Genomic DNA, 9287 nt, shown 5'->3' with positions numbered 1-9287 from the left:
AAAAAAAAAAAAATTTCCTCCCTATGTTATTTTTTCTTGGAAATAGATATTATTTTTAGTTATGAATTTAAATTTTTATAAGTTAGTGAAGACATTTACCTTTATGAAAGATATTTAATAAGTTAATTAAAGGCACTTATTTTTTTCAATGCTATACATTTAACTTTTTCGTTTGTGATTTAAAGTTTTTTTTTTTTAAAATATTAATTTGTTAATTTTGAATACTGCTTTAAGATATAGAATCATAAAATTTATTGAAAGAAAAATACTGTAGATTGCACCAGTTTGTTTTTTAATAAGTTTTTTCTCGCACTTTTTACAAGCTAGAGTTGATAATATTGAGGACAAGATTTTTTTGGAGAGCAACGTTTCAAACTCCCCTTATATTTTTTAATAGATGTGAATTTTAAAAATTCAACTGTTATATTACATTTTCTATATATTTTTAACATGCATGTCAAATTTCGTTCAAATCGAATATTATTTATTATTTGATTAATAAAATTATTTTTTATATATAATTTTATACTTCAAAAACTTAAAATTTAAACATTTGATTGATGATATAGCTATCAATTTTTTATATTTTTAAAATTTTGTAAGTATGGAAGATATAATAAAAATATATAATTCAAAAATGTTAGAATTGCAAAATTTACATACATTAAAAAGATATAGGAAAAAGTTTGAAGGGTTTTTCTTAAAATTGGTTTAGAGAGAAACATTTTCCTTATATTGAATTCACGCACGACATCTTGATCTAACGGGTTATATGGAAAAAATCAAGCCAAAATAAATTCCAATAACCAAAACATTTCCTGTAACACGAAATATGAAGATTTGAAAATAAAAATTTCATGCTGCACATGATATTAAATGGAGCAATTAATTAAACCCGGTACATAAATAGAGCTCTTATTTTGACCAAAAATGATCTAAAGTGAATCTACCAATAAGATCATCAGAAACTCTGTGAAACCTTTTTAAGAACAATTTATTTGGGAAGAACGTGGCTGGAATAAAAATGAAGTGTCCCAAGCATAGGTGAAGCTAACTGAAGAAGATAGTACTCTAACTGGCGCACCGTTGTTAACAAGACATTCATTGCCAGATTTGGACAAAAACGAAGGGTCAACAAGTTTTACAGTTTGAAACCCATTGCTAAACAATTTCATATCTAATTGGGAACATGGGCAGCCATTAGTGATTGCCACACTCAACACTGGCTTTTGTTGGACTACTTCTCCAGTTTTAGATTGATTAATGGTTACTTGGCTTAGGTTACTGTTAAGAAAAATTAATTTAGAGCAGTGTAAGAAAACAAACATACCTCCAGTCATAATTATTCAAGTGTTTAGAGAAAAGAAGAATCATTACAAGATAGCATAATGCTAGTTTTTGCTTGGCGAGTTGTTCATTTGTTTGTTTGTTGAGTTGGCCTTTGTTCTTCCTTCATATTTCTAACACAATAAAGACACGTGTAAAAATGGCCCTAATGCCATAGAGTAATATGTCATGCTGAATATGCGTATAATATGGGTTACCCAAATATATATAGTTTTTTTTAGTGATTATGAAAAAAGCTGTAATAAATTCTTCCAAATGAATATTATGGTAGTAAGATTGCCATGCATAATCTTTTTTTTTTTTTTTAAGGGTTAATTACAAATTTAGTTCCTATAATTTTCGCTATATGTTAATTGGTTCCTAATATTTCAAATGTGTCACCGTTATATAAAAAATGATTTTTATGTCAACTCGGATATCGTGTGTACTGCTGACTATGATTTAAAATAAATAAATAAATAAAGGTCTCACGTTTGGATCAAAATCACGCTCCCATCTCCAATCTGCTTCACGTTTTGGTGGGGAGAAAATGGTGAATGTTGAAAACATATTTAGCAGATGTGTTCAAACTGCAGTGCTAGACAAGCTCACGAGTCACGCTTGGAGAAATGTGGGACATGAAAGAAGGGAATTGAGTTGCAATAATTGACTTCTTAATTGGATGGATATGATCACTATTAGAGCCCGGACTTTCTATAAAACTCTTTTATTTTTTTATATATGTATCTCCAAATTCAAATGTTTGCTTTTATGGGATTTTTACTCTACGTAATAATTTATTTAAATAAGTATACATATCACCGTATGGGGGGAATGGGCAGACTAACAATGTAAAGGCCAAGTATGTAGTAAGTTAGGCAAAAGTTTGAAGAATAAAGGAAAATAACATCTCGAGTTTTAGAAACTCGAGATCCATATTAAAACTCGAGTCCTAAAAACTTGTTTAGCGAGTGTTGTTGGAATGAAAATGTCATATGGATCTCGAGTTTTAAAAACTTAAGTTCCATGCAAAAATTTTTTTTTTTATTTTGATCGCCCCTATAGTGGCGTTTTTAAGTCCTATGGTGACGTTTTAAAGCCCTATAGCGGCGTTTTCCTGCAAATTTTTTTTATAACTCCATTTTTGAGCCCTATAGTGACATTTTTAAGCCCTATAGCGGCGTTTATAGAACTCGAGTCTGTAAAACTCGATTTCCACGTGGATTTTTTTATATCACATTTACCCACTTACAAATCGAGACTTAAAAACTCGATTTTTATCTTAGAACTCGAGTTTTAGACACTCGAGATACTAGTTTTCTACATTCTTTTGAAACGTGACACCTAACTAAATTTTTTAATATTTATTGTTATTTAGAAAAAAAATTTGCACCGTATGTATGATTGTTCTCACACGATATTTCATATATAGCTTCATGAGTCCCTGCAGTTTTTTGACTATATTATGGGTATTCTATGGAAACGGAAAGCTTATGTTTGGGATATTGGCACAGGAAGATTAGAAGGGGCACAGTGATCATTAACATTTGCAGTAGCACTAAAAGTTTCATGGAGTAGTACAAGAGCAATAAAGGCCGTGACTCCTGCAGTACTCAACGTTAATCCTCTTGCTATTGATCGTAGAGATGACTTTTTTTACTTGTACTTCTTTCTGTGGTATTCCCGTATTGAAAGTATCTTCAACAAGAATGTGAAATGTAAGAATTTTCCACTGAAAAGACAATAAGATGAAGCGCAACTTTGTGGTTGTGGAACATTATCAATAACATGAGTGCTTCTAATGCCACATAAAGTGGCACAACAAATGCCACAACTCGCCCATGTGGCGAGTTGTGGTTGCTGAAGGGGTGTCCCCACATGGGCTCACCACCATCCCTCCACCAACCACAACTTGCCCATGTGGTGAGTTGTGGTATTTGTTTTGCCAAAAGACTTATTCTCAATAACATCAATATTACAACCAAAATATTTGCCATCAGCACTTATGTCACCTTCATCAATTATTTGACAGGAACTCAAACCAAATTTTATTTTATTTATTTATTTATTTTGTATATTCTTTTACATTTTATTTAACAGTTATTTTGTTATAATTGATGCTATAGACACAAATATTTTTACAAATAATTGATGTGGAGAATTAAGTTACACGGATTAATTGTGTCACCAAGTTACAAGGCTTTTTGACAAAAAAAAAAAAACCTGTAACTTTAGTTTTTTCGACCATCGGTAACATACGATTAACTTTATTCACACTCTAGGAATATAATCCTGCTTACAGCAAAATAAGTAATACCTTGGCATATGAGGAGCTCGAGGTTTTATTTAGCTGCAGGTTGCTCGAATTTCAATCAATCCTTCAATTGAGTAATAAATAGCTTTAATCAATTATTTCTTGAAACATGCATGACGAAAATGGAAACAAAAAGAGCGTTAAAGATTGAATGTATTATTAGGATGGAAGAGCCGGTGTAATAGGAACTTGGAAAAATCTACGTTAGGTGAAACAATGAATGGTAGGTTGTTTAATTCCACAAAATAGTTTTGGCTCTTTGAGCATTATTTTGTTTTTATTCTATTGCATGGCTGCTCGCTTGATGCAGGCTGTTGAATGTTGATTATTCGCTTGAATTTGGTGGCGGAACTAGAATTTTTTTCAAGGGAGACCAAGTTAAATTGATCAATAATTTTAAAATACATAAAATAATATACATATATTCTCCCAAAAAAAAAAAAATGCACATATATGTATAGTTTATACTTAAACATGTCTTTAAACTAATTTATTCTAGGGACCCCAAAAAAATGATTTATTTTATATATTATTGACCCGTTATATGTACTAACTGGAATCCACATTATTTAAACATTTAAAATCAATATCTTTATTAAATAAATTAAAATATAACAATAGCTTTATAAACAAAAAGTTTACAAATCAGGTTATTTTAGGTAAATTAAATAATAAATGTTATTTTTATATGCCTTATGTATAACCTATTATCAAAATGAAATATAACAATTACTGTACTAAATAAAAATAAGTTCTTGTAGGTCATCTCTTAAAATTTTTATCACATAATCATAGCAATTTTCTTCTAATAAAAAAAGAAAAAGAAAAAACATGCATTCATGTATCTCTAACTTTCTAAATACAAAATGTAAAAGAATTTGTTTTAGAAAAGAAAAGGAATTTTAATTAATGAGATTTACTTATATATTTTTGGGAAATACATGCTTTGAAATTAGTTAATGAGTTTTTATAGAGTTTAATTGAAACCCAATAAGTAGTCAAGTGCTTTGTAGCTCAGTTGACAATATTTCCAATGAAGATGTCTAGGGTTTAAATTCTCCTTCTCCCATTATAATTATCAAATTATAGAATAATAATAATAATATTAATAATAACAACAACAATTGCACTAATACCATGATCCTACAGTTAAGAGAAATTAAGAAACAATAAAACATACCTACAATTTCTATGACCTCATCTCTCTAAGTCAATTTTGTATTAGAGGCCGTTTTAGTTTGGTTAGTAGAACGATATATTTGGGTATAGGTCAATACTAGTATACTATTTCAGAGTTCCTGCTATATATATAAGTTAAATAAAATAATTTTATTTATAGATGTTAATAATAAATAAAGATAAAATTATTTTTTATGATCAGTGACACCAATTTATAATAGTTATATAGCAATTTTTATTTTTTCTTTTTATATCTAACATTTTTTTTCACCTCCGCTCATTCTCTCTTGCATTTCAAATTTTAAAAAAGAGAAGTCTTTTCTCTTTTTACCTTTTGTCTCATTACGTGATAACCCAAAGCGAAACTCAAAAACCGATAGAGAGAAAGATCTGAGGAAGAAAAAAATGAAGAAGACCAACACCAAAAACGCAGAGACCACAATGAAAAAAATTGTATTGCAAAGCTGAGAAGAAACAAAGGAGAAGAAGAGAAGAGATAAGAGAAGCATCTGGTCAGAAAATTTGGTGACAGATCTAATATTAGGTGAGTGAAAAATTACAAAGAAAATTTTTAAAGAGACTCCATTTAAGTAGTTGGTAATTTGGTATAACATAGAAGGACATTATTTATTTATTTTTTTAAAGTCTATAGAGACATTACGGTGTAGTAGGTGCCCCGAATTACGGTGTAGAGAAGATGGTCCAGCCATCCGATTTCCTTTCCGACTCAAAGACAGGCAGCCAGACCACCACTGTGGCTATCCTGGCTTTGATCTCTACTGCTCTCATAATAATGATACGGTGCTCGAGCTGCCTACTTCAGTAAAAGTCTTTGTCACGTTCATTAATTACACTCATTTATTTCTGGAAGCTGCCATAGATAATTGCTTTCCTCGGGAAATTCCGGGACTCAATTTATCCTCCTCTGTTTTCCAAAAAGTCAATTATCCTCTTGAGGACTCTACCCTTTTCAATTGGCCACCAGAAACAGAAACAGATGAAGGAAATCCTTATCGGATTGATTGTCTTAGTAACAGTAGCCATTCAGTTTATGCTTTTTCTTCATACGATTCCATCTACCACTTGCCCATAGTATTATGTACAAAGATGTATAGCGTTTCAGTTCCATATGATATACGTCTTTCTTTTCTTGGATTGACGTGGTCCGAACCGGCTGAGTGCGGATCGTGTGAACAGAAAGGCAAGAAGTGTAGATTCGGGAATAATAGCACTGATTTGAAAACTGAGTGCTTCGACCCCAACAAAGACGACAAACACAAAGGTATTGTATTATTTCTATCCAATTTCCACTTCTATAATCACACAAGTCCTTCACGTTTCAAGCCAACATGTATTGATTTTATCAAGCTCAGTTTATAAATGCTCAGCGATAGTAATTTCTTGCAACCAGTCATGAGGTGTCGTTATCTCCAACCAAAAGAACATTATTTTGGAAGTCTACGTGTCTCACAAGGAAAATTATTTGTGAAGCAATATGGTGCACTATTCTCTCACATGAATGATCGTTCTTATCATAAATTTAATTAGTAGAACTCACTATTATATGATAAAAGAGAATATAAACTATACTTTCATAATATTGAATAATTACTTGTATCTTACAAGAACTTGAATAGGCTAGTATAGCTCATCAGTTGGTATCAAACCTCGCGGCATTATCTCAAAATTTAGCTAAAAAGATTAGCTTAGGTGCGGTAATTAATTAATTGAGGAAAACCCATTACTTAGCACATTAGACCTCTTATAGCTGAAACAAGAACTCAAAGTCCGAACGCAATATTACCTCACTAATAAGGGTAATTATTCAATGTTTTAGGAGTAGTACAATGACTTGGTACTTTATCATCTTATATAATAATTTATTTTACTAATTAAATTCATGATTGAAATTGGAATCCATTATTCATGTAAAAGAATGGAGTATCACGTCGCTATACTATAAGAGCACCTTATCATTTTTCTCCTAATAGTGAATTTTGTTTACACACAATTATCTTTTGTTTTATTTTTTGATATGTGTAATAAAAAGCTGATTATATTAAAATATTTTACAGGTAGATCAACAAAAATAGTAATTATCGGTGAGCTTTTTGTTGGCCATTTGAAAATTTACAATAAATTATTTTTTGTGCTCTTGACTCATGAATATGTTTAACATGCAGTTTCCACCTTGGGGTCATTTCTTTTGTCACTAGTTTGTTATGCACTCTATCGCATCTATCGCTATGACAAAATAGAAAAAGAAAATCAAGCAAGGATTGAAATTTTTTTGGAGGATTACAGAGCTCTCAAGTCCACAAGGTACTCATATAATGATGTTAAAAGGATTACAAATCAATTTACATAAGGACAAGGAGCCTATGGAACAGTGTTCGAAGGAAAGCTTTCGAATGAAATCCATGTTGCCGTGAAGATCTTGAATAGTTCCAAGGGCAATGGGGAAGAATTCATAAATGAAGTGGGAACAATGGGTAGAATCCACCATGTTAATGTGGTTCGCTTGGTTGGCTTTTGCGCTGATGGATTTAGAAGAGCTCTAGTTTATGAGTTTTTACCAAATGATTCACTAGAGAAGTTCATTTCCTCAGTAGATTCTAACTGTTTTCTTGGTTGGGAAAAGCTACAAGACATTGCACTCGGCATAGCAAAAGGAATCGAATATCTTCACCAAGGATGTGATCAACGAATCCTACATTTTGATATTAAACCTCCTAATATTTTGTTAGACCAAAATTTCAATCCAAAAATTTCTGATTTGGTTTAGCCAAGTTGTGTGCAAAGGATCAGAGTGCAGTATCGATGACCACCGCTAGGGGGACCATGGATTACATTGCACCCGAAGTGTTCTCTAGGAACTTAGGGAGTGTGTCCTACAAGTCAGATGTTTATAGTTTTGGAATACTGTTGCTTGAAATGGTTGGAGGTAGGAAAAATGTGGACGTAACCATGGAGAACACTAGCCAAATATATTTTCCAGAATGGATCTACAATTTGTTAGAGGAAAAGGAAGATCTACGATTCTATGTTGGGGATAATGGAGATGCTGAAATTGCAAAGAAACTAGCAATTGTGGGACTTTGGTGCATCCAGTGGCACCAAGTGGATCGTCCTTCTATGAAAATTGTGGTTCAAATGTTAGGGGGAGAAGGAGATAAGTTAACCATTCCTCCTAATCACTTTACCTCTATAGGCCCTACCAGAATCAATGCGAGTATGTCTGTAAGGCGTCCAAACCAAGAGTTAGAAGTCATCCCAAAATCAGAGTAAGTATTTTTAAACTAGGAGTCCTCAATGATAATATAGGTTGCAATTGTATTGTACTCAGGGATTGAAATTTTTAATCTTGCAGTTAATTTAGGGACTTCTAGTTGTCTTATATTGAGTATAAGCAAGATGATGCATATAAAATATATCTCTTAATTATTTAAATTTTTTATTTTAAGACTAATTCAATGCTTAACACAAATAAAGCTTCCCATTCGAACTAGGTCTACCTTGGTGCTTTCCAAATATAAATTTGGTGTTATAAAAAAATTTCAAACCGTGTTTACTTCTTCTTTTTTTTTTTTTTGGTCTAATAGATGCTTGAGAACTTTTCTCTCATCCCTAAACATGGCCTGTAATCAAATCAAATTTAATATATTTTATTTAAGATAAAATGTGTTAAATTATGTAAAGAAGAGTTTGAAGAATTGTTGTTGGAAGAAGCCACTCAAGCCATGTGTCAACTTCACACATCAGCGTTAGTGCCACATTAATGTGCAAGCAACATTAGTAGTCAACATTGAATCGGGTTACCGGACTTGATCCAACCAATAACATGAATTGGGTCAAGTTGAACCAGTTAGGACGATTGACCGTTGTCCAGGAGTTGATTTTGACCGTTTACCTTGAGTTTTGAGGGTTGGCCCCTTTTTTTCTTTTTTATTTATTAAACCAAGAGTCTATTGCAAACTAACCCGCATGGGAATGGGTATCAAAAGATACAGCAGTTTCAGGATTTACAGGTACATTAGGTGCGCTGTCACTAGCACAATCAAAAGCTAATACATCCAACAAAGAAAAGGGAGGAGTAACATAATAAACAAAATCCTCGTGTTGAGAACTTCCTATTTTAGCAAGTAAGTCAGCAGCATGGTTGGCCTCCCTATAGCAGTGGCTGAGCTGGACCTATTGGAAAGCTTGGAGAATGTCCTTGCATTCAGCCACCAATGGCCGAGTTAGTCTATTAGTAGAAGATGAGGAGGAAAGAGCTTGACAACATCAACTGAATCCACATTAACTATAAGATAATATATATTAAGTTGTCTTGCCATGCGAAGCCCTTCCCTCAAAGCCTAAAGTTCCGCCATTAGGACCGTGGCAATGCCTAATGGTTTAGAGAAACCTTGGACCCAAGTCCCATTCGAGTCACGGAGAAGACCACTAGCACCAGCGTGGCCATTGA

The 9287-nt window shown here is 32.3% G+C and overlaps 1 pseudogene; it reads left to right on the top strand.

The window, feature by feature from the left end:
* The first annotated feature begins 5096 nt into the window (after window positions 1-5096).
* On the top strand, window positions 5097-8252 carry LOC112017841 (rust resistance kinase Lr10-like; annotated as a pseudogene).
* The last annotated feature ends 1035 nt before the right edge of the window (window positions 8253-9287 follow it).

The sequence above is a fragment of the Quercus suber genome, unplaced genomic scaffold, assembly GCF_002906115.3.
Source record: "Quercus suber isolate HL8 unplaced genomic scaffold, Cork oak 2.0 scaffold_1077, whole genome shotgun sequence".
Taxonomy (NCBI): Eukaryota; Viridiplantae; Streptophyta; class Magnoliopsida; order Fagales; family Fagaceae; genus Quercus; species Quercus suber.
Note: the sequence above shows the minus strand (reverse complement) of the source record. Positions and strands in the feature narration are given on the sequence as shown.